A 6,951-nucleotide genomic window follows, 5' to 3' on the forward strand; every position below is an offset into this window, starting at 1 on the left:
TATATATATATATATATATTATTGTTCTCAAAAGTATCTTTTCTTTGTACTTCTTTTCTTTTATTTGTCTGGTTAGTTTACTATTATTTTATTCTTTTAAATTATAGTATGAAATTAAGTGCTGTCTTTTTTTTTAAAGTAATATTCAAACTGTATTCTCTTATTATGTTGTTTTAGTTCTTTTGTATTTTAAAATTTGTTAAATTCTTTTATATATTTTTTATTAGTATATCCATATATATGAGAAATTTTAGGGGGTCAATAATTTTTGGGCAAGTTACCAAAATAAAATATTTGGGCTCTAAAATTATCGAAATACAATTTTTGCAGTTTGGATATGAAAATGAAACTTTCTATAAAACTATGTAAACTGCTGATGGGATCCCACGGTTTCAAAATACACATAAACTGCTGATGGAATCCCGCAGTTTACATTGAGCACGAATTTGTAAAGAAACCGTGATAGGGGTCCCGCGGTTTCTGTGTGAATGGCAAATAGGCATAAACCGTAGAAGGAGTCCAGCAGTTTATAGTTGCACAAACAAAATCGATAAACAAAATCGCATCAACTTTACCTAAGAGAATCAAAATTACATAGAGAAACACAAATAACAACGATATTACAGTAAGACTAAATCAACAACATAACAGTAAACATTCAGACCAACAACATAACACACCAATACATGACAGCAAAATAAATAAAGACAGAACAATAAAACCTAAACACAAAGATCTAATTGACACCTATGCATCGGCTCCGGGTGCAGCACATCGTTGGGGGCAACTCCTGCGAGTGTGTCCAGTCTGCTTCATAGACCACAACGCTTCGGCCTAGCAGTATCGGCCTCATCCATGATGTTACGGATTCTGGTAGACCTCGGTCGCCCTTCTCTGGCACGTCTCATGTTAGGATCAGGAACGATAGTCGAACCATCATAAGGTAGCCAGAGACCCTCTGGAATAGGAGGCAGAAACCCCATCCGATCTGATATACACTAAACACCTCAATCATGGTATAAACTTCATGAATGTATGTAGCCTAGTCCAGCCGGAAATGAGCACAACATGTAATCGCATAGCAGCACGGGTAATGTAGAGCCTGGAAGTACCCACAGTCACAAGTGCGATCCCTGCAGGAAACTCGATACATACCTAGCGAGAAGTTACAGGTAGGTGTCGTCTCTGCAACAGTATACTCAGACTGATGTCTGTCAAACAGAGTAACAGTGAAGCACCTCGAATCCTTTAAGTTGCGCTCTATCGCCTTAACCAGCGCCTGGCAAAATCGGTGGCCAGACCCCAACTGAGTCTCTGCTAACTGTCCTCGGATGACAAAAAGCTCTGCTAGCCTCCCATATGTCGACTTCACTAGTGCAGTGACCGGCAGATTTCGTGTCCCCTTCAACACAGAATTGACACACTTGGATATGTTTGTCGTCATGTGGCCAAACCGTCTGCCTCCATCTTGGTGCTAAGGCCACTTGTCGTACTCCATTTGGTTGGCCCAATCACACATGGCCAGATTCTCAGTCCTCATAATATCAAACCAATAGTCAAACTCGACCTTAATCTTGGCATATGCGGCATTCACGAGCAGCCACCTCGCATGGTGATTTTATTAATTATATATAAAATTTTAATATAGATTATATTTTTTAATAATTATTAAAATATATTTATAAAATAAATAATATAGCTTTAATAATTATTTAAGAATATCTATACAACAAACATCATATACATATATATGAAAAATGATAATACTATTTTAATATATTCAATTACTTTCCTGTAATAATATGAAGATATAAAATAATTGTTTTCAAATTTACATGAAAATAAAAATATTTTTAAAAATTCTATATTATAATGAAAATGTTGAGCTGCTCCATCACTTATTCGTGTAGCTAATATTTTTTCACAATTTTTTTTTCATGGCATCACACAAAATTTGGAGCCAATTTTGAGTGAAAGCAATAAAAATGTAACTAAAAGGCTCAATACTATATCAGCTTGGCTTACATACAAGATACAAGCCAGTAAAGCGCCTTTAGTACACAAAACAAAGCTACTTTCCAACCGGCTTGGACAAGCAACGAAATTTTGAACCAATATAAATTGACCAAAGTATGAACCGGTTGCATGCTCAGCGTGGATTCTTGCAGGTGCTGTCCACATCAAGGATTTTTCATCAATTTAAGCCATTTATATTTTTTAAAGTATATCTGAAAGGTTTAAAACAGGAGAACCAAATGTTCCGATAAGTATAACGGAACACTTGAACATCTTCCTATAATATGTTTAAGCAAGGGTAGTTTCAATTTTCAAATTAGTATTTTAACCAAAAAAAAAAATGTAGCCTGCTAAGTTAACAACATGAGTACCAATAAATCAATATCGATACGATCAAAATTATTTGTCATAAAAACTCTTTACAAAATTATTTGTCCTAAAAATTTAAGTTATTAGGTAAATATACATAAATCATTATATATTTTTTGTTGGGAAAACTCAACAAAAGTTCAAATAAGAACCTGTCTAACAACGAAAGTATTAAAAATAATTTTTTCACAATCTGTGCGATTAAATAGGCAATACCAAAGATACTCCAAACAGCAAATATAATGGCAGATATTAAATAATCAGACACAAAAATTTTAATTTGAAAAAACCCCCAAAAGAGGAACAAAAAACCCACGGGACCTAATCCAGTAAAATATTCCACTATCAAAATAATGGGTACACAATCAATCTTCCTAGTAACACTAGGGCATCTCAACAATCAACAAAATACATCATCAAAATTGATGGAATCAACATAAACCCTCTACAAAGTGGCTATCTCAAATCAAACAAAAGAGAAGGCAATACAACTAGTAAGTTATATCCTAATGTTCATCTTTACACTAGGAATAACATACTAAAATTTCATGAGAAATGGAGTGAGTTTACTGGTTTAATCGGATCAAAATGGCATACCTTTTTTCCCCCAATTTCCTTCTTCTCTCCCTCGAAGCTTTCTGCGTGCTTCGTTTGCTTTCTTTCAAAATTGAAAGAAGCCTCTCTCTCTCTCTCTCTCTCTCTCTCTCTCTCTTTCTCTCTCTCTCTCTCTCTCTCTTGTGGCTTTTTGCCACTTTCTTTCTTTATTTTTTTTATTTTTATTTTGTTTTAAAGGTTGTATGGCCCCACTTGAGGTTGGGGACCCACCAACAAATCTCCCTTTCACCAACTCAAGTGGGGATAGAATGCTCTGCCAAATCCTCCTTCTCTTTGTAGGAATCAAACTTCATTGTAGGTAAACTCTTAGTCATCATATCTGAACCAATATCATCAGTATGGATCTTCTCAAGTGCATATGACTTCATCTCAAGCGCTTGACATATCCAATGATACCTCACCTCTATGTGCTTCGATCTGGAATAAAACGTCAGATTCTTGCTGAGATGGATAGCACTCTGACTGTCATAAAATAACACAAACTTCTCTTGATTGATGCCTAACTCTTGTAGAAATTTCTTCATCCATAAGAGTTCCTTAGAAGCTTCAACAACATCAATGTATTCTGCCTCTGTAGTAGACAAAACAACACATTTCTGAAGTCGAGATTGCTACGACACAGCCCCCCTGCAAAAGTCATCATATAACCAGAAGTAGACTTCTTTGAATCAAGATCCCCATCCATATCTGCATCTGTGTAACCATCCAACACAGGTTGGCCACTCTGATGGAGGAAAATTGTCAGTAAAGAATTTCTCAATGAAATCTCGTTGCAAGTATAGTTCTAAGCCAACAAACAATCCTCAATCAAAGTTTAATATGGTTGTCACAAGTACAAATGTAACACCCTAATATTCAAATCCTTATGCTCGAGTCATAAGTCAATGATATTACAGTGGTACGACTCTCAGGTGGATTTTTAATATATAAAAGTAGGTAATTTCAAAAGGAGTATTAATCGAGAAGCCTGAAAAGAGTAGAAATAAAATCGCGAAGACGTATCACTCACGTTTCGACAACAAAAGATAAATCGTGAAGCCGAAAGCGATATACGGACAAGGCGTAGAGGAGATTAAGAGGTAGATAACAGATAGATACATATAACATAAGTAAATAGCCTTAGTCACGACCCGCGAAGTTTAGGCCGGCTAGGGTACAATATGAAAGTAGTTGACAACAGTATATCCTAATCTCTCCCGAAGGAAACATGAGAGCCACTATAGGCAAATTCAAAAGAGTTCAATACATAATATAATCTTTTCAAAATAAAGGTGGAGAGATTCTAAGCAAAACACAAAGTAGAGAAAATAAAGATCTTCGCCGTCTCTCAGACGACCCACAACTCACTTCTGAGCAGCTGGACCTGTATCTGAAAAACAAGAGATATATACGGAATGAGAACCCCAGGCCCATGGGTTCCCAGTACGGTAAAAGTGCCAAATAAATACAATGCACTACAATAAAAACTCACTAAGCATCCTAAACTCCTTCACAAATTATCCATCCTAGGTCCTCGCTAATCCATGAATAGGCAACTGTCATAAGGGAGTGCTAAATCTAATTCATGTTTCACATGTTTTCCAACTCGCTAACTCTTCCACGAATCAGACTCAGAATCATAAGCAAAATCATCACCAGTTGTTCTACCTCAACAATTCTATATCAATACATCATACCTTCACCTGGAGCTAGTGAAACCACATCACTACGTCTACCCAAGGAGTTCAAATTATCTCATTCAATGATCATCATCATCATGCAATTGCATCATCGATTCATCTCAACAAGAACAGCCCTCAACATCCACCGACACCAGCATGAGGGCCTCCCAGTTGTACAAACACAAGCAATACAGGCAAGTAATACACAAATAAGGTACAAGTAGCACATAATCAGGTAACATAGCATATGTGATGTAGAAATCCAAAACAAATAGGCAAACCCAAACAATTCAAACATATGCAAATGATGAATGCCTGCCCTATGGCTGATGATATCATCTGTCGGTTATATAGCCAACCCGACATGTCCTGGTAGCTAACATTTTCCATTATTATCCATTTAACACATTCATTCATTAATCATATATGCTTTTATACTCAGCCATAACCAATAATGGCTTTGCCATAACCCGGCAATAACTCAGCCATCCGGCTCATGGTTCAATCAAGAACCAGCCATTTATCAATAAATATAGCCCTTCGGCTCAGGGGATACACGGTACTTCCACCGTCATCCTCCATATCTCATATAATCATCTTTGATCATCATTGATCATAACTTTTCCCCTTGCTTCACTCGCAAGTTACCACATCCCCTAGCTCCTTTCTTATTGCTAGGCATATCATAAAGATTTAATACATAAGGGGTGAGATCGGAGGCTTAGAAGCATGAGATTTGGCTTTTAAAACTCAAAAATCAACTTTGGCATGAAAACAGGGCCACGCGTACGCGCACTCCACGCACATGCGTGGATGCCCACAAAACTCATCGACGCGCAAGCGTCATACGCGCAGACGCGCATATTGAAAAATAGCCAAACGGCGCGTATGCGTCGGCCACGCGTACGCGTGGGTGCACTTGCGCCTCAGGCACAAAACTGGCACAACTCTGGCACAACTCTCAGAAAAATGGCTGGCCATTTGGTGCAGCGCATCGATGCGCCCGCGCACACCACGCGCACGCGTGGATGGTGCCTTCTTGAAGAACGACGCGTACGCGCCAAGTGCGCATACGCGTGGAGAGTCATTCTGCTAAAAATTTTCTAAGTTAAAAGCTGCAAAATTCACATATTCAACCCCCCATCTCCCGACGGACATAACTTTCTCATTTTAAATCGTTTTTCGCCCGTTCTTTGAAAGGCATGGACATCCCGGATCCAATTTCACTTCTAAATAAGTTTGGCACAAAACGAAAATCCGCAGTCCAAGTTATGTCCCGTCAAAGCATGCCCAAAAACCATATTTTCACACAAAACCACAAAGTGCCATTTTTAAAACAAGCCATTTTCAACTCTTTTCAAAATCAACCAAAACATGCCAATTTCTTCCCTTTTTGAAATCAATCAAAATATACCAAAATCAACATCAAGCCTCCTCAACTCATATATTAACATCTTACCACAATTTACAAAACCGCCATATAACCATTTTTACCCATTTCAATCAAATGGCTAAATTACAAACACATTAACATGTCATACATCCTTCCTCATCCCAATTTCCAACAATACTATTTTCAATCAACCATCATTATACATAATCAATATCATACTCACTATCACGTGGTTTCACCCACAAATCAACCTTAATCATTCCTCAAGCATATATCACAACATACATATCTCTCATGCATCATCATGCCATCAAGGCATCAATAATCATAATCACATATATGACCACATAATATATCTCAACCAAAACCAAACATACCTTATCTATATAATTTCAACCAAAATTACCAAATTCCACACTTCAACTCCTCAAACCTTATTATTCAATAACCAACCCAATCATTCATATATTCATTATCTGAAATTCATCCAATCACTTGTGTCATCATACAATGCACACGTCAACTTACCTTCCTTGCCTCTTTCCGGCCTCCGGCCCAAAATTCACGTCCTCCAGCCCAATTTCACAATTTAAATGCATAAACCACAAATCAATACTCATTACCCAATACATCAAATTTTCAATACACCAAGCATACAAGGCCACACAATTCTCAACCCAATCATTAATTCACATTACATACCAACTATGCATATTAGCACCAACCATTTACACAATCCAAACTTAATCCTAGGGGCATCTAGCCTAGGAATTCTCATCACACCACACGGTACTTAAATGAAACTTAAACCGTACCTCTTGTAGCTAAACCAATTGAGCCTCTTCTTTGGAAGTCTTCACCAACCTTAGCTCCAAGCCTCACCAAAGCTCCTCAAGC

The sequence above is a fragment of the Arachis ipaensis genome, chromosome B08, assembly GCF_000816755.2.
Source record: "Arachis ipaensis cultivar K30076 chromosome B08, Araip1.1, whole genome shotgun sequence".
NCBI lineage: Eukaryota > Viridiplantae > Streptophyta > Magnoliopsida > Fabales > Fabaceae > Arachis > Arachis ipaensis.